Genomic DNA, 20,131 nt, shown 5'->3' on the forward strand with positions numbered 1-20,131 from the left:
TCAAGGCAAGGGTTCAGAACTTTCTGGGCATTCCTTTATGGTGAAGAAGACACAGAGAAATTTGCTTTGATAAATTTAAGTCCTGTGAACTTGCTAAATAATATCAACCCTTGATAGATAGATAGATAACGGGGGAACTGAGTTGAATTGATAATATAAACCCTTAATTATATATATCTATATATCTCTCTCTCTCTCTCTGTATATATATATATATATATATATATATATATGTATGTATATATATATATATGTATGTATATATATATGTATGTATATATATATATATACATATACAGAGAGAGAGAGATAGAGATAGATAGATAAAGAAGAACTGAGGTTTAGTCCATCCAAAATCATTTGTATTTCGCTACAGAAAATAGTAAAGTGAAAACAACATATGCTTTGTAGACAGCCACTCCTGGGTTCCAAGGTCCACTCCACCATTTATTGTCAGAGAAACGGGCGGAGAGATGTGGAACATTATCCCAGAAGATAGTACATGCAGGCCAGGCACAGTGGCTCATGCCTGTAATCCCAGCACTTTGGGAGGCTGAGGTGGGTTGAGCACTGTAGGTTAGGAGTTCTGTCAGGGTTGACCAGCCTGGCCAACATGGCAAAAACCCATCTATACCAAAAACACTCAAAAAATTAGCTGGGCATAGTGGCAGGTGCCTGCAATCCCAGCTAGTTGGAAGGCTGAGGAAGCAGAATTGCTTAAACCCTGGACACTGAGGTTTCAGTGAGCAGAGGTTGCAGTGAGTGGAGATCACGCCACTGCACTCTAGCCTGTATGATGGAGCAAGACTCTGTCTTAAAAAAAAAACAGAAAAGATAGTACATGCAGCAAATATAAAAAAATTTAATCTAAAACATGTTCACAAATACTTACATGTGTCAATCTGTTGCATAAGTAATGATATTTCAAGGGTAAAAATAGTTAAATGACAAAACGATGCGGCTTGGGTTCAGACTTGCATTAACACTGAGTGATGCTGAGAAATTTCTTATCTTCTCTCTGAATCAGGGTTCTTCATCTATAAATGAAATGAACATAGTCTACCTTGTGGAGTAGTTACAAGGATTAGATAAGATGAAAGTTCCTAACCTGGTGCATGACACATTCTAGATGCTAAATCAATGCTAGCTTACATTTCCTCCTTTCTCACTTTAAGATAGCACATAGAGACTTGGAACCTCTGTTTCTCTCTCCCCCAAAAGGGAACAAAATTTTGAGCAGATAAAACTATGGATATGGACCGTCTGACAGTCCTTGTATTCTTTCTTTCTTTTCTTTTTTTTTTTAAATACAAGAAAGGGCAAATGCATGCTTTCAGTTCTCAGTATGGATGCCATGGGTAGAAGTCCGGGGTAACAATGAGATAATGGAAGATTCTATTTCTTTTTTTTTTTTTTCTGAGCCACAGGTTTTGCTGTGTTGCTCTTGAACTGCTGGCCTCAGGAGATTCTCCCACCTCAGGATAAGGTGGTGATCCTTCATCTCCTGTCCCTGTAGGACAGTTCTCTGGGTGGTCTTGCACTGACCCAGTTATCCCCCTACTTCCTGCATGCAGCTTTCAGAATACTCATAGAATATGCTGGGAATACAATATCTTGAAACAGGAAGGAATTTCCTAAAATGGCTTGGGCCTTGTTCCTGTCCTTCCTAGGGAATGTAATATCTTGAGTTAGGCAGGAACTACTCAGGGCGCTGAGGCTTTGTTCCTTTCTCGCCTTAAACAAAATGTCATTCAAAGCTTTTTCTGGTGAGTCATGTAGCCCAGGGATCCCCAAGCCCTGGGCAGCAGGCAGGTACTGGTCCATGGCCTGCTGGGAGGTGAGCAGTGGGCGAGCAAGCATGACCACCTGAGTTCTGCCTCCTCTTAGATCAGTGGGTACATTAGATTCCATGAATCTAAGAAGCATGAACCAACCTTTTTGTGAACTGCACATGTGAGGGATCTAGGTTGTGTACTCCTTATGAGAATCTAATGCCTGATGATCTGAAGTAGAACAGTTACAATTTCATCCTGAAACTGTCCCCACTGCCAACACACTGGTTCATGGAAAAGTTGTCTTCCATGAAACTGGTCCTTGGTGCCACAAAGGTTGGGATGGCTACTCTAGCCCCTGAAGTATAGAACCGAGGTAGGCTGTTTTTAAGTTCCCTTAGCTATGGCACAAGCAAAGCAAGTTCAGTAGAGACTCTGTCCATCCCAGGCAGCTTTACAGACTGCCTGTCTGTGAGTAATAAACTTGCTTCATATAACTTGTTGCATGTGAGTGAGATCTGTCTCACTGGACTCAGGCAATTAGTAAAACTGTAGCCCAAAATGCAGTGGGCAGAGGTGTTTGGATTCCTATTCCTAGTGGTTCCATATTGATGATCTTCACCATCCTACATTGAGTGGGAGTCTTCCCTTAGGATTGATAATTGATGAGCCTGCTCTGTAGCCCCAATAAGGAGTCTTGTTTTTTATGACCCCGTACTTCCATCACCATGTGACCACACTTTATTATGACTAAACTATTTGCTCACTCTGCTTTAACCCCATTGGCCTCCTTATTCTTTAACATGCCAGGTATTCTTCCTCCTTCTGAGACTTTCTTCCCACCTATGTTAACGTATCTTGCTTCCTTCCCCACTTCAATCTATTCAAAATTGCAAACCTCCTTTGCTTTGTGTCTTGATAGCAATCATCAGCCTCACACATAATATATATTTTACACATTCACCTTTCTTTCTCCCTGCCTCTCATCCCTACTCTACTCCTAAAAGTAAAGTTTTGTTACTACGGAAACTTGTTTGTTTTGTTCACTATTGCATCCTCAGGAACTACAGTAGAACCTGGTACAGTTTTGGATGTTTCCTGCTTGTAGCACAAGTGGCCAATTTGTGATGGGTTATTTTTCCAGTTGTCTGGGAGACAATCCTGCAGGTCAACTTAGAGGCTGTTTCACCATGTATTAGTTACTTTCTCACACTGCTGTAAAGAACTACTCGAGACTGGGTATGTAAAGAAAAGAGGTTTAATTGGCTCACAGTTCCACAGGCTGTACAGAGGATGGCTGGGAGGCCTAGGAAACTTACAGTCATAGTGGAGGATGAAGTGGAAGCAGACGTGGTTGGAGCAGGAGGAAGATGGTGAAGCGGGAGGTGCCACACAGTTTTAGAAACCAGATGTCCTGAGGACTCACTCTTCCGAAAACAGCAAAAGGGAAATCTGTTGACATGATCCATTCACCTCCCAGTAGGTCTCTGCTCCAACATTAAGGATTACAATTCAACATGAGATTTGAGTGGGGATATAAGTCCAAACCATATCATACCACCTTGCCAAAATTTGGTAAGCAGTAATTAAATAAATTGATCCTTTTTCTACTTATAACTGCTAGAGTCATTTCAGTTTTCTAAGACTGAACTGCTATTTTAGAGTGAAATTATTTGGAAATAGCTGTGCTGTGAGTACATGATATAAAAGCAGAGAGTGATAATGTATTTTATTCTTCACTTCAGCTCTAATGTAAGAGCTATGGAGAGAACCCTGAGAACTTAATGGTAGTCTATGGAAGATTAGGGGGAGACACAATAGACTGGCATTTGGCTGCAATCTGTTCAATCTAAGGGTCCCAATTGAGTGACTGGCTGCAGCTGACAGATGAGTCAGGGAGAGGGAGCCTGGGAGTGGATTTTGTCTTCAGAGGTTCTACAAGCAAACGGTACACCTGGTTGAGTCCACACACAGGTTAAGTGCCATGGGTTCCTGTCCATCTCAGCACTCCCCAAAGGGGAAATATAATCTCAAGGGATGTGCGATTTTAGAAGCAAGAAAAAGAAGTCTGATTGAAAGAATATGTAAGAGAGGGAATGAAATCAGAGGTATAACTAGAGAAATACAATTAAAGAAGATGCTATGACAACAGATTTGAAAACCTAGATAAAGTATGTTTTCTAATGTTTCCAAAATTATCCCAAAGAAAGTAAACACAAACAAGCAAACAAAAAACTACCCAATAATCATAAAAGTGATTGAGAAAGTTAAAAAAATCTATCACTAATAAAATAACTAGGACCATAGATTTTCACAGCTGAGTTCTATCAAAACTTTAAAAACTCGATAATTTCTATGTTACTTAAGCTATTACAGACTATTCAGAAAAACTTTAATGTAAAACCTTTTGGGTGTTTTCTAACTTCATAAGTGTAGCTTAACTTCACATGTAAGTACAAAGGCAAAAATATTTGTAAAATAAGAGATTTCTAAAAAATCAGAATTTCTCAGTAAAACTGTATCAATCTATAAAAAAACAAAATCATATGATATCAACTAACCTTGAAAAGATTATGAAATATTTAATAAGCATTTTAAAGAAAATCTCTAAATAGGAATAAAAAGTAAACTACAGAATACAACAAAATAATTTACCTGAAATCAAAACTAGTTATGGTTCTAAATTATAAAACTCTCATTTTAATTAATATGACAAATAGATCAGAATTTCTGCTACCACCACTGCTTTGAAATGGTGAACTGAAAAAGTTAAAGTCAGTGTAAACATTGGAAAAGTAGATTTTTTTCTTATAATACCGTATGTCTAAAACTCCCAAGATTCCTGTTTAAATCAATACCAATGAATATAACCTTGAATAAGTGAATTTGTTAGGATAAAAACTTAATAAATAAGTACAGATCAACCATTTTTGTCTATATTATCTGTAAGCAAATGGCAATGAATATGGAAAAAACCATTCTATTTACAATAAACAACATAATATTCTTACAGACAATTTAAAAACGGAAACATAGGGTCTATGGAGAAATGTCTGTGAAATCTTACTGAAGAACATAAAATAACATCTGAACTATGGAAAACATACTGTGATCTTAGACAAGAAGAATTAGTACAGTAAAAATGCCAATTCTTAAACAAATTGTTCTATAAATTCAAGACACTTCCAAGTAGAACTGCATCAAGTGTTGATTTTAGAATTGGATACCATGATATTAGAGTTCACTTGGAAAAATATATGTCTGAGAACAGCCAAGCAAACTTTGATATAGGATAATGAAAAGCTGGGAAACTTGCTTTACACATTATTTGTCAGACTATAAAGTCAACCATAATCAACTCAATATGGTTTTTAGCCATATGGATTCACAAAAAAAGCAAGCAATCTGGAAAATAGATGTCTGTATATGAATATTTTATATATGGCAACATTCATATTTCTATTCGGTGGGAAAAGAGTGACTTAATACCCAAGGCTGACAATTAGCTATTTATCTAGAAACAAACCTGGACCTACTCTCACTATGGCTGTGCTGTCCAATATAGCAGCTATTAGCAAGAAGCACTATTTACATTTAAATGTAATTTGATTAAAATTCAGTAAGATTTAAAAATTCTAGGCTGGGCGTGGTGGCTCACGCCTGTAGTCCCAGGACTTTGAGAGGCCGAGGCAGGTGGATCATGAGGTCCAGAGATGGAGAGCATCCTGCCAACATGGTGAAACCCCATCTCTACTAAACATACAAAAAATTATCTGGCTGTGGTGGTATTTGCCTATAGTCTCAGCTACTCAGGAGGTTGAGGCAGGAGAATTGCCTGAACCCAGGAGGTAGAGATTGTAGTGAGCCAAAACCCTGCCACTGCACTCCAGTCTGGTGTCAGAGCAAGACTCCTTCTCAAAAAATAAAATAAATTCTGCTCCTCTGTGACAGTAGTCATATTTTATAGTGTTCAAAAGCTACATGTGGCTAATGTCTAATTTATTAGGCAATGCAGATTATAAAACTTCTCCATCATTGCACAATGTTCAACTGTACAGAATGCTTTCTTCGTCTTGTTCCTTCTCTATATAACATTTAGATATATTTATGTATAATTTACATATGTATCTGTCAATATAAACATAAATGTATGTATAAATATAAAATGTTTTGATTATATTTTATATACAATAGTTTTCAATTGATTAAAAATTTAAATATAAAACACTTAGAACAAAATCATCAAAGTGATATAAACAATATAGGGGTTGAGGGAAACCATCAGTAGATATCCAGGAAAAAATAGAGATTTGTTTGACATAAAAGAGTTAAAGTGACGTACAGGGCAGGCATGGTGGCTCATACCAGTATTCCCAACACTTTGGGAAGCCAAGGCAGGAGGATCGCTTGAGCTCAGGAGTTTGAGGCCAGCTTGGACAACATAGTGAGACCCCATTTCTAAAAACAAAATAATTATAAAGTTAGAAATTAAAAAATAAAAATGATATACAAAAAGTATGTATATCAAAATATCACATTGTACACTTTAAACACAATTTTTATGTATCATACCTCAATAGCTGGAAAAATATAGATGTTAATATCCTAGAATATGTTATAAAGGGAATAAGCTTTATGATGAGTCAGAAAATCATTGAATTCAGCTAATTTAGAAAGGATGGTTTGGGGCCAGGTTTGGTGGCTCATGCCTGTAAACCCAGCACTTTGTAAGGCTGAGGCAGGTGGATCATGAGGTCAGGAGATTGAGACCATCCTGGTCATGGTGAAACCCCATCTCTACTGAAATACAAAAAATTAGCCAGGCATGGTGGCAGGTGTCTGTAGTCCCTTTATGATAACTTTTCACATTGCTGAGACTCCAACACTTGATAGCTGGACTCATTTCAGGACAGAGAACGGTTCAGGTATTTCAAACTTGCATTGTGTATCTCATTGCCAACTGCTTCTAACCATGTGCAACTCAGTCCTCAGTGGAATAGAAAAACAAAAGTAAAACAAACTCATTTCTTTACAGATAGGTAGAGAAATGCTGTTGTTAAGTCCTGGAGAGATATTTGGTTGCTATTGATAGGACAAACAAACCAAAATGTTTTACAAAGAAGTAAATTAGTACATATGTTTTCCAAAAGAACTCTAGTTTAAAGTCAGATTTACCCTAGATTATACTGTGCAGAATGGATTGCAAAGGGTCAGGAGTTAAATGAAGGAAGGTCATTAGGAAGCTATTGTTGTGCTCCAGGGAGTAGATGCTGGTGGCTTGGACAGAGTGGCAGCTGCTGGGGAGGGGTGGCAAAAAGGAAAGGGTAACAAGGAGTCATAAAAGATTTCTAGTTTCCTTTGCTTTATTTTATTTTGCCATAATTACTGCTACATTATGATGACATATGTGGAGACAGAACATAAGGAGAAAAGAGTTTGAAGGCAAAAATCAAATTCTGTCTCAAAAACATTTAAGTCTGAATTGAATATTACAAATCCAAGCATATTTAAAACTCATCAGAGATGTCTAGATTGGGAACATAATCATAGGAATTATCAGCTTGTAGATCTAGGGTGATCAAACATCTTTGTTTGCTCAGGACACTCCCGTTTTAGCAGTGAAATCCCAAGTCCTGGGAAACTCCTCAGTCCTTGGCAAACCAGGACAGTTGGGTACCCTAGAGAAATGGTATGTATAAGAGAGCAACCAAGAAGATGACACAGAAAGGTCAGGCAATTATTTAGAAGAAAGAGAAGCCTAGAAATTATAGTGTGTAATGTAGGAGAAAGATAGGCACGTGTCAGATTTTTCGGAAATCAGAGAAAACGAGTGTTTCAAGAAAAAGAGAATGCCAACCCTAGGATGCCAGTGAATGTCAAGGAAAAGGAGAATAGAAAAGATCTGACAAGATGGTGATCACAGATTCCCTAAGGAAGAGAATATTTTGAGGAGTGATGAGGAAAGAAACTACAGTGTAGTATGTTGAAGAGTGAAGAGTAGGAAAAAAGATCAGTGAGTGTGAAAAAAATCATCCCAGTATCTTTGCATTGAAGGGGAGCAGAGTCATGGGCAGAAATTTGAAGAGAAGATACAAAAGGGTTTGTGTGTGTGTGTGTGTGTGTGTGTGTGTGTGTGTGTGATTCTGTTACAGGAGTTTTGCTTAGTTCATCTGAAGGCAGGGTTCTTTCTCCCATGGGCACTAAAATTCAGGCTCACAGACAATTTGAATGTTAAGGCAGGGTTCTTTTTCTTTACTTTTCTGTAAAGTAAAGTTTTTTTTTTTTTTTTTTTTTTTGAGAGGAAGTCTGGTTCTGTTGCCATGCTGCAGTGCAATGGCGGGATCTCGGCTCATTGCAACCTCTGCCTCCTGGGTTCAAGCGATTCTTGTACCTCTGCCTCCTGAGTAGCTTGGACTACAGGCGCCTGCCACCACATCCAGCTAATTTTTGTAATTTTAGTAGAGACGAGGTTTCACCATGCTGGCCAGGAAGGCCTCGATCTGTTGACCTCGTGATTCGTCCTCCTCACCCTCCCAAAGTGCTGGGACTACAGGCGTGAGCTACTGTGACCAGCCAAGGCAGGGTTTTGTTGGGTGAAAAGGAAGAAAAGAAGAAACAGGAACTCTCCCGAGGCCACAGTCTGGGCTAGGGAGCTTACCGCAGGGCGAATTCCAGGTTCGACACCGGAAGAGGAGCGATTAGGCTCCTCCCCTCTGCAAACAGGGCGAACTTCCTGAGGCGCCACCCCAGTGGACCCCTCCCACCTGGATGTCTCAATTCTGTGGAGAATAGGCTTGTCCGGGCAGTGTGAAAGTATGTATATGGCTATTTTAGCATAAATTCAATGTGATTTTATTCTTCCGAATGTATGACTTTTTACAATTCAGCTTCTAGGGCACTGGCATAAAAAAGAGTTTTTGAGCCAGGCGCGGTGACTCACGCCTGTTATCCCAGCACTTTTGGAGGCTGAGGCGGGCAGATTACAAAGTCCGAGGCCAGCCTGACTAACATGGTGAAACCCCGTCTGTACTAAAAATACAAAAATTAGCCGGGGGTGGTAGCATGCGCCTGTAATTCCAGCTACTCGGGAGGCTGAGGCAGGAGAGTCGCTGGAACCTGGAAGGCAGAGGTTGCGGTGAGCCGAGATTGCGCCATTGCACTCCAGCCTGGGCGTCAGAGCGAGACTTCGTGTCAAAGAAAAAGTTTTTGAATGGTTTCAATCAGTGTTTGGGTATCCAGGGAGGATGCAAGGGAAGACAAGCAAGTTAAAATAATGAAAAAGGATAATTACTTCAATTAGGAAACATGGACTAAAAGCCAGGTAAAGGGGGAAGAGGAAACAGAAGCACATAGGAACATAATGAAAAGCAAAGTCAATGTTTTAGACATTTCATTTAAATTTAAAGAATTCTTGCCAAATGAGTGCTTGAGAAGGCAAACTGAAAGAACAGCAAGCGGCAGCCAAAGGAGAGAGGGGTTGATTTTAGAATTTTGAGGTATGGTGAGTTAGTGCTGATGCAACGTCAATGTTGTGACCACGGGCTGTGGATTGGTGGAGGAGCAGGTGATTGGGAGTGAGGAAGGAAAGTCTCTTACAGGCCGAGTTTGAAAGGCTCATCCCTATAAATTCTGAAGTGATCAGTAATGATGCAGGGGCCAGGGGAAAGCTTTTCCCTTGGTCCTCTGAAGGTTCGCTGAAAAATCAACTTGCAAAGGCATATTAATAGGACTAAAGACGTACATTTATTTAACATGGGTACTTAGGAGGATTCAGAATGAAGACCTAACTGACAATAAGATATAGAAGCTTACATGCCATCTTGAAGTTATAAAAAGAATGCGGATTCAGAGCCTGGCCAAAAACAGCTTATGCTGGTAGACCAGGTTTTAGTGACAAGACAGGTTGTGGGAGAGAGAAAGGAAGAGGCCTGGCCAGCAAAGCTTTCCTTGTTAGGTAGTTGAAGCCTCATAGGAAAGAGTCTTCAGAGAGAATAGATGGCAAATGTTACTTTACAGACCTTTGCAGGTGTCGAATGCTCAATATTGATCCAGGAAAGGCCTGGATTAATGGAGATTGGTGGAGGTAGATGCATATTTCCCCCACACAAGACAGATTTTCAGGGCTACTTTAGTAAGCTGGTGTCAGCCAGCTGGGAGGCTCTTCAGGGATTACAGGAATTTAATCAATTTGAGCAATCAGCCTGTTTTACAGCCTCCTGCCCTGCATCCTGTTTCTTCCTAACTGTATGAATTGTGGTCACCTAGTTGGTTAGAATCGGCTCCTGACAGACTCCAACAATTTGTAGATGAACCGTAGTGAACTTTCCTCATTACCATGGTAAAGTCTCCACCCTGGAAAGAGGGGTATCTTCTTTACTATAACATGTGACCTGTGAACTGGCATAGTGAGTCAGTAATCTGCACAACTGGGACTCTTCCTCTACACGTGATGATGCACCCTCTCCCCTCTCCATCACTCCATAAAACCCTCCTGCCACCTTCCCCTGGGGAGATACTGCTTTAGAGAATACATCCAGTGCTCTCTTTACTTGCCCCAAGTAATAAAACTCCTATTTTATCAAAATCTGCATTCTCTCGGAGAGTCATTTGTTACTCACCAGAAGAACAAACGCTGGTTTTTTTGCGGGTGTAATGCCTGCTGCAGGTGTTTCAAAATATGTCAAATAAGAGATGAAGATAAAGAGGAAGGAAATGAATCCAGCAAATTTGAGAATGACTGAGTCAGTGTAGGAGAGCAGGAAGGAGATACAATGTGTGGTTGTCTAGTAGTTCAAGCTTCACATGGGAGGGAGTGATTAAGAAAATTGGAAGCCAAAGGTACCCCAACCTTTTGGCTTGTGATGCTATGATATATGGGATATAAGGAAAAAATTACCCTCCATTTGATGCTGTTTGTTGTAGGGAAAATGATGTCAGCAGGACTCAAATTAAGAAGCTAATGAGAATATCCAGGGTAGAGTGAATCTGAAGTTATAAGGGCATCTCTTGATGACATGTTGTTTAGGATCTGCTGCATAATTTGTGGGGCCCGGTAAAATATGAAAATGCAGGATATGATGTTTAAAATGAAGAATTCCAAGATGGTGACAGATAAGCATTATACCAAGTACAGACCCTTCTAAGTGTGGGACTGTACAGATCACATGCCCATGAAGCTGTCCTTGGGTATTCTGTTTCATAGACCTAGGACAAAGATTTGAGAGCCAGGGCAGGATTGAGTCACCTTAGGGGATATACTATATTTAGTTAATTAGCAAATACTTACATGGAAATACATGTCAGCCATTGTTCTAAATGCTTAACAGATGTTATAATTGAACCCTCCTAACATCCTTGTGATATTATTTCCCCATTTGACAGAGAAAAAACCTGAAATGTTGGAAATTTAAGTGATTTATCCAGGGTCATAGTAAGTAGTAGCCAGGTTCTAGAATCTGTGTCCAGGTTACAGGGCCTCTCAGCCATTCTAGAGATAGTAATAGTTTGGGAGATTTAAAATTAGAGTTGACCAAAATAAACAGGAATGTGAGTCCTGACAGGGTTAGTCCTGATTATGTCTTTAGAGGAAATAGACTAATCAGTTGCTGGGCTAGTTTTGAATACTTAACATATAAACAGTCTCAGTCTTCTGTCATTTCTACCTTCTAAAGAGGAAAGATACTTTAGGAAGCTTCTGGATGTGGATTTTTTTTTTTTTTCCTGGCTGATAGGCAAAGTGGATGAAGTGGTGGCCTCAGGGCACCTGTCCTCTGTGGCAGCACAAAGCCTGAGGCTGTCTGCTGTGAGCTCCTTGTGAGCAACACAAATCAGTTTTCTTCTTGGTACTCAAGATGGCAGGTGTGTTTGGGAAGGAATTACACAAAGGCAGCCCTCCTCTACTTCCCCCTTCACCTTCATATAACTCTTCAGAATTAAAAAAGTTTGTTCACAGTCATTATTCCAATTTCATAGAGTACAATGAGGTGTTACCTACAACTTATATATTCTTGTTTCACACAGTCAACCCTACAAACCCATATTTCAGAGAGTTATCAGAAATAAGTGGATTAAATTATTCCATGAGTTTCAGAAACAAAATTGAGTAAATAAAGCAATTGTTTATGGAAATGCCACAAAAGGAATAAAATTCATATGTGTATATATATGAATTTTCATATATTGAAAAGTATTTATGTTCCTTGGGAAAATTTGCTTTCTAATTTCTTAGTACTCTGATTTGTTTGACTGAAGACATATTAACTCAATGATTCTATTATGTATTACTTGGTATGCATGCTGAATAATTGTTGGAATAACGTATTACGGTATTATGACAAAGTCTTAGATTTATTTTTTGTGTGCAGCTACTTTCACACTGCTGAGTGTAGGGGTGTGTAGAACGAATGCAATTAATTTCAGTCCAACTGATTATTTACCAATGCTTTAAAAAAAGACACAGCTGCTTGCATGATTTATTGGCCTATGTAATCTGTGTACTTATTGAAATTGAACTGATTAATGTTCTCTTTCTAAACTTTGCTTTTGCTCTAATGGATTAATTATAAATATAAGTTTTTATAAGTTTGATGTAATCCAAAGTTGAAAACAAAGACCAACTAATGACATAGGCCTCATGATTTCTTTAAGGCATTCTCCGGAGTATGCCATTTCCTGTCCAGTTATGTGGGCTTGATGAATGTAACTATTAGTACATTCAGTTAGTACTGTATATGTTACACCTTAGAAAGGCAGAGCTTGATTAAAAATGAAAGAAACACATTCAGCTTCTTTCCATTATTCAGCATTATTGAAAGCAGAAAATTTTAATTAATTATACTTCCTGGTTAAAAAAGTTCTATAGTTACTTTTTAAATAATTATAATAAAATATATAATAGTACTCAAGAGATACATAAAAATATCTTTTTCATTATTTTTATATTTACCTTATGAAATTTAGTAATATAAAAGCTTTTATTTTTCCTTAATAAAGTATATTTTAGTTAAAACGATTCTATCTTTTATAATTTACTACTAAAAACTCATCTCTCTGCTTTTAGAACTATTGTCATATGTGATTTTTTATGAGTGTCCGTTGGAGATTTTTAAAAAATTCAGTTTGTATAAAATATACTTTTATTTTTCGGAATGTAACGTAATACTACTGTTAAGACTGTAAAGATGAAGAAAAGAGCAAAGGGAGAACAAATAGCAATTCTAGAAAGTAGTTTGGAAAGCTTTAATAGACAATCAGAGATATCAGGAGCAGCTGCCACATTGTAATGACTAGGATTTTAGGGAAGACAATTACATGAGGGATTTAGTTCTGATATATAGATGTGACTAGAATTTCACATTTAAAAGTGTTTTTGAAAAATATCAGAAATACAATATTTTTTAGTGTTTTTGAATATTGGATTGATGTTTTCTTTAAAATAAAAGAAAAGAAGAACTGCCATTTATTTGTATTATAAAAACAACAGAGGATGAACATATTTCCAGCTCAATCCTCACATACATCCATAATTACTATGTAAAGTGTTTGGTAAAGGGTGAGGTAAATTTAAACGTTTTAATTCACATTTTGAAATTGCTGCTTAGGAAATTAGTGTCTCTAGACCCATCAACACTATTTTAAAATGCTGTTTACTGTTTTCTTACTATCTCTTCAGTTGTCACAATCTGATCATGAATAATGATACCAAGATATTTTAACTTGTATTTTTACTAAATGTGCTTGGATGTTCTGTCTATCATCTATCCATCTATCTATCAGTACTTTATCTCCATTGTGAATGAATGGCTGGTTCATATATTTTCTTTTGATTAAAAATTGGATATTATTTCATAAAATATGTTATTCAATATTTATCAAATTTATAGCACAACATTTTCACTTTTAAGTGAAATATAAAGCTTATATATTACATTTAAAAAGTCAATTTCAGGTGATAGTACAGACATGGTATTTTCTAAAACTATACACATTTTATAGTTACAACTTGAGGAAATAGTGTTTTTTGTTATTGTACTTTCTAGACTAACAATTACTTCTCTTATGTAGATGTGCCATCTTTTAGATTCTTATTAAGTATAGTCTCTCCCTTGTTTTAGATAGATAACATCTGGCAGATTCTAAAACACTGAAGTTTCAGGAAAAAAAAAGAGGATTAGACAAACTCATTTATATTTTCATTTTTTTTCTTATCTCATCTGTAGTTTCAGAGGGTGAAATCCCATACCTCCAATTTAAACTTTAAGCTTTTGCCTATGCCTTGATTCATTACTTGGCTGTCTCTCCTATATCTTTGTCTTTTCCACTCAATAGTTACTTTTCTCAGTGTATGATAGTAATAAAGTCCTTTCCATAGTAAAAGAGACTTATTTTGGCCACACAGCCATCTCACTATTTGAACTACTTCTTTCTCAGCTTTTCCTCTTATTCAAACTTCTTGAGCTGTGTATTTTTACTTCCCACCTGATAGTCCTCTACCAATTGTGAATCTGCATTCCAGTTAAATTGCTTCTGCTGAGGTCATGCTTAATTGCCTAATTACAAAATTTAAAGGGTTATTTTCAATCTTTATCTTAACTGACCACCCTATTGCTTTAATTTTTTACTATTCTTTCCTGCTTCAAATTCTATATCATATTGGCTTTGTTGAGAGCTCATTTTTCTTTATCTCCCTAAATGTCTCTGGTACTTTCTTTTTAAGTGTCTTTATGACCACTTTCATTTGTTCTTTGCTTCGAAAGTGTTGCTGCATAAGTTCTGTTCTTGATACTTTTCTCTTTGACAATTCCCCCAATATAATCTTAGAATCTTCCTTCTACTTCTCCTCCTTCTTCTTTCAATCGTTTAATGAGGCTGTTCCGTCATATTCTGGGCTCCAGCGTTTCTGATGAAAAATCAGTGGAAGTTTAATCATTGTTCCTGTGTACATAATATCTTATTTTTTTCTATCTGTTTTCAAGATTTCCTCTGTACCTTTGGTTTCAAACAGTTTGATTATAACGTGTCTCCTTTGTAGTTATTCTCTTTGAACTTTGCTAAAATATCTGATTCTGCCAATTCAAGCCTTTCCTCAAATTTTGGAAAATTATGGCCATATTTCTTCAAATATTTAATCTGTTTTTTTTTCTATTTTATCTCCTGGACTTCAATTATACATCATTTAATCTTTTGATATTGCCTCACAGGTCTTTGAGATTCTGTTTATATTTTAAATCTATTTTTTCTCTATTCTTCAATTGAGTCATTTTTAACAATTTATTTTTAAGCTGACTCTTCTGGCATGTGTCATCTATTGTTAAGTCTATGCAGTGATTTTTTTTTAATTTTATATATTGTTATTTTTAATTCTAGACTTTCTGTTTAGTTCTTTCTTATATTTTCTATTTGTCTCCCATGATTCTTTACTTTTTCATTATTATAAACATAGTTTCCTTTATAATTTTAGTATTGTTATAATGAACAGCTTTAAAATTCCTTACTGCTAATTTTAACATTTAGATAATCTTGAGATCCAGCACCATTGACTGTTTTGTCTTGAGTACAGGTCATATGGGTTACATTTCCTCCTTCCCTCCTTCCCTCTCTCCCTCCTTTTCTCTCTCCTTCCCTCTGATAGCGACTGGAAGCAGTCAAATGCCTAGGCAGATAGTGGTGAGTCCTGGGTGGAATCCCACCTCCAAGCCAAAGACAGTTTAAATCCTGAAAGCCAAGCTACAAGTCAAATCCTCACACTGGATTGAGAACTTGTCTTCCTCTGTGGCACACTTTCCTCTGATTCCCACCCTTCACCTATTTTACCTATGCCTACACTTTCTTAATTGGTTTTCTACATTGTTGTGCCCACCCTTGAGGGATGTCTTAGCTTTAGCTGTTTTTGCATATTTACAAACCAATCAACACACACTCCCCATTCGGTAGCTATAAAGACCACAGACTCTCGGTAGACCGGGAGACAACCTGACTTTGGAGAGACAATGTAACTTCGGGGAAGATGACCTGCCCTTCCTGTCCACTCTCCACTGAGAGCCGTTTTCATCACGCAGTATAATTCTCCACCTTCACCGTCCTTCAGCCATTCATGTGACTTTATTCTTTTGGGATGCTGGACAAGAGCTCAGGACCCACCAAATGCAGGTACCCAGAAAGGCTGTCACACTGGCCCTTTGCTCTCGCTGGCGAAGGACTGCTGCCCCATGTGATGAGGCAAGAGGCCAACGGAGCTGCTTGCTACCATGCTGCGGTGGAACTATAGGAGCACTGTAACACCCCCTCTAGGGCTTCGGGGTTGTGGGTACCCTCACTTGCGTGCCACCACGTCCCCCTTGAGGCGATGTGCCTGGTCTCACTGAGGACCTGCACAGAGCTTGCTCCTCTGTCAATGTCCGGAGCCGCTCTCCAGATCCCACACTCGCTTACACGCTCCCTCCTGCAAGGGGGCTACTTGGGTAGGCCGAGTAGATGGGGCGCCCCTGCCGCATGCGAGTCTGGCTAAAGGAACGATTAAGATCCTGCATTGCCTCCTTCCTTCCTTTTCTTCTTCCTTCCTGTCATTCTTTTTATAAGTTGTTAATTTAGATTTTATCTGGTTTAAGTTATGCTCCCCTGAATAGTATTATTTTTTATGTTGATAGGTAACTTTGCTAAACTTAAAACTGCAAGCTGCTGCATCTGTGATGAGAGACAGCTGAAATCTCAATTCAATGCCATTTTAGATGAATTGCTTAGATCTGCCCCATGTATGCATGGTTCCGAGGTTATCCAGAAATTTGGATACATTTTATTCGCAAAACTTCAGCCTTACCCTCTCTGCAGTTCACCCCGCTTTCTGGAATCTCACTCTTTGATTTTCCAATTGTTGTGGTTATCCTGAACTCTCTCCTATTCAAGTTAGGAAGACTGTGAGTTGTCTTTCTTTCAGTTACCTATTACGGACTGACGAGGGCTTGCTTCAAGTGATAAACTGTAAAAAAAAGCAGGACACTCATTCTGTTGTAGTTTTCTATATCCGCATGTCGATCTCTCTGCCTACTTTTAGTCATTGTCCATTGCCTTCTATATGTATATTTTGTTGAAAATCTATAGCTGTCTGTAGGAGGGTTGTCCTGAGAGGAGATGTTTGGCCATTAATGAGTGCTAAAAGCCAATAAAAATTATCTTATCTACTCTTAAATTTTATGCTTTCCCCTATACATATGGATATACCATGGACACCACCTGCTTAACATATGCAAAGCTGAAATCATTGTTTCCCTGCCAAACCTGTCCTTTCTTCTGCGCTTCTTATATAATGTAGTAAAACCTAACAATCACCTAATACCTCAACATAAAAAATGTGGGAATCTCATTTTATGCTCTCTCTCCTAAATGAAATCTTATTGAATATATTTGTTTATTTTTTCCTGTTCATGGTGACCAGGGCTCTAGCATAAGCGCTAGTTTCCCATCATGATAATCTTTTTTCTAAAAAGTTTTAATGGATTTCAGTTATTTACAAGATAAATTCCAAACTCCATAATCTGGAAAATAAAGCCCTTCTTCATCAGTCTAAGAGTATTCTTCCAGTTTCTTCTTCTATTTATTTATCCCTTGCATTTTTAAATTGAGTTACTTGTACTTCCTCTAAAATTCAACATATGCTAGATCTTTGTGTGTTTTTCAAGGTGTTTCCATGAATGTAAAAGTCTTTGTCATTCTTCTTTCATTGATTGCTGTAATTTTCTTATTTTTCTTTGTAAGAACTTGTTTACTTTCCTCTGTTAGGCTATTTTTGCCTTGGCCAGGCACCTATCTTATCCATTTTTAGTGATACTTTCTCTTCCTCTTTTACCTATCTATACTGTGATTAAGTTCTTTGCTCATTTTCCATTTCACTGGTGATTAGAAGTAACATAATGGATTAGACTATGTCTTCTTTATATTTGTGTTCACAGCATCTAACATAGCATCGAATTTTCTTTTCCTTTTTCTTTTTGCTAAATGAGTGATTTTTGACCTCAACTGAATACAATACCTTCATTTATTATTTATAGTAAAGAATGTAAGAACTGGGCTGCTCTGATTTTAAATAAACCTTTAAACAGTAATTTCATGTAATTTTTACCATTCAATTTTTTTTATAATAGAGGAGGGATATCTCTTAATCCTTAGTGCAAAGTTTATATGTTCATTGTAAAGGGATATATCTTATATATAGGTCTTCTTGGTCAAAGTGAAGTTCACACTCAAATCCAGAAAGTTATTTTCCTTTTGATTTGAATCTTTTAAAATTTATTGAAACACCAGATTTTATGAAATACAGTCTTTAAATGACAGCAAAGCATTATCCAAAAGAGAAGGGGAGCAGGAAGAAATAGGTAAAATACCAGGAGAAAAGCAAAGAAAAGAAGGATCCTAAAGGGTGATAGACAAAAGATGGCTTTGGAATTCACTGTTCTAGATAAAGTTCTCCGTGACTTCACTGGCTTCATGTAGTGGACTCAAGTGGCATTCTACCTCTGGATTCCTTGTAGCCCTTCTAAGCTTTTTATCCTGTGGATGGAGGAGATCTACTGAGAAATAGCACAGGATAGAGCAACATAATGTGAGATAATGAGAATCTAAACTAATGAAGATTTGCTGGACAGTTCTCTCTCAAAGAGCTCTCCTATCTATAAAACTAAATTATTTTTAAAATCAATTATTACACACATGCACACTCAAAGTACAATGCAATCTATCTAAAATAGATTGCAATCTATTCTAAAATATTTAACATTTTGTTTTCTCCAGTGTAAATGTAAATTCCCTGAAGATAAAATGTGTACCTTGTATTATTTTTAGATGCCATACACATAATACATTAGTTATGCTCCATATATTTTCCCTATCATTAATATTTTTTTCCTCAGTGAACATTAATGAGAAATCAGTTAATAAGCCATTCATGCATAGTTAATAACAGACCTCAGCAATTGTCTTTTACCTTACCAAGTTGGGTAAATAGCTACAAGTTGCTAAAGGCATTTTTTCCTCTCATTGGCATTGTTTTTGGCACTGTATAAGGAGGATAAAGGGAAGGGAAAAAAATCTTCATTCCTTTACACCTGGGAGATTACATACCTCTGAACATTAAATTTCTTGCATTCGGGGTCTGTGACTCAATATTTTCTCTCTAGTATCTGGCACATAGGTGCTTAATACATGTTTAAATTAATTAAAAAGAAAACTCTAGGTCACTGACTTTTAAGAAACATTCTTAATCATTAAATGGAAAGAACAGAATCTGGGGTGGGGATTTCAATCAATCAGCACTGGTAAGTCAAAACTAAATTTTATATTAGAACCAGAAACAACTTCCCCTTGGTGGACTGAAATTTAGTTAGAGCTAAGAAAGTTTCAGATCAGATCCGGCACTTGATTTGGGGTCTTGAAAAGGTGATAAAAGAGTGGTATTCAATGATAAAATAGAGAAAAAGAATTTCTCCTTCCTGTCTTTTTGGTATAGGTCATTTAATTCTTTGTTTTCTTCCCATTCTTAAATGTTTTCAAATCACAAGAAGCAAAATCTCCCTATGTTGTAACCAGGCATGGTGTGGTCATTCTAACTCAGACTATAATTACCTATAGGATACTCTAGGGCAGTCTGGTAGGTAAGTCAGACCTGGCAGCTTTGGTGCCTATAACAATTGTGATGTGATACATTTGTACATGTATAACCATAGAGCTAAGCCTCTTGGCTAGAGAAACTGAGACAAGGGTTTGGGGTTTAAATTGAGACATATGGTTGAATAAATACCCAGTGTTGACTTTAGAGCTGTGCCAAAATGAGAAATTTGTTTGAATTATCTAGTAAGACATTCATCTTCTTATTGCTGAGTGAAAGAAGTTAGAATATTTTTGCTGAATTGTGTCTATCACTTTGAAATTTAGCCCTTATCATCCAATGCATAAAGCAGGGAACACTGGAATTTTATGATTGGTATTCCTAAACATAAAGGAAATGTAGTTTATACTGTTCAGAAGCTAGGGAATCCAACTAGTCTCCTCATTTGCTTTTCAAGTTTTGCTTAAATTGGCTTACAGATTTATCTACAATGCATTGCACATGGATATTTTTGTCACCACATATTTTACAACAGCTGTGATCCTGATGGGGATTTAGTTAACCAAAGGCCCCTCTGCATGCAAGCAGTCACCAGGCAGCTAATGGGTTGAGGGCTGAGATGACAATAAAGTGAGTACAACCATGCAGCTGTGGACCAAATGTAGAATAATAACTAGCAGTTGGCCATTACGGGGTTAACTACTGGTGTTCTGGTAAGTGTAAAAAATGTTGAGGTCCTGCTCAAAAACACAGCCAGAATTTG

The 20,131-nt window shown here is 37.4% G+C and overlaps 1 protein-coding gene and 1 long non-coding RNA gene across 4 annotated transcripts in view; one reads left to right on the forward strand and one right to left on the reverse strand.

The window, feature by feature from the left end:
- Positions 1-20,131, forward strand: part of LOC100393185 (mesenchyme homeobox 2) — a 339,527-nt gene that overhangs the window by 3,667 nt on the left and 315,729 nt on the right. The gene's annotated exons all lie outside the window — the stretch shown is intronic.
- LOC144578263 (uncharacterized) lies at positions 1,870-8,452 on the reverse strand. The gene is made up of 3 exons (XR_013523718.1): positions 8,431-8,452; positions 6,115-6,230; positions 1,870-3,259 (listed from the first exon to the last, which is right to left on the reverse strand). It is a non-coding gene; the product is annotated as an uncharacterized LOC144578263 (long non-coding RNA).

Source organism: Callithrix jacchus, chromosome 11 (genome assembly GCF_049354715.1).
Source record: "Callithrix jacchus isolate 240 chromosome 11, calJac240_pri, whole genome shotgun sequence".
Taxonomy (NCBI): Eukaryota; Metazoa; Chordata; class Mammalia; order Primates; family Cebidae; genus Callithrix; species Callithrix jacchus.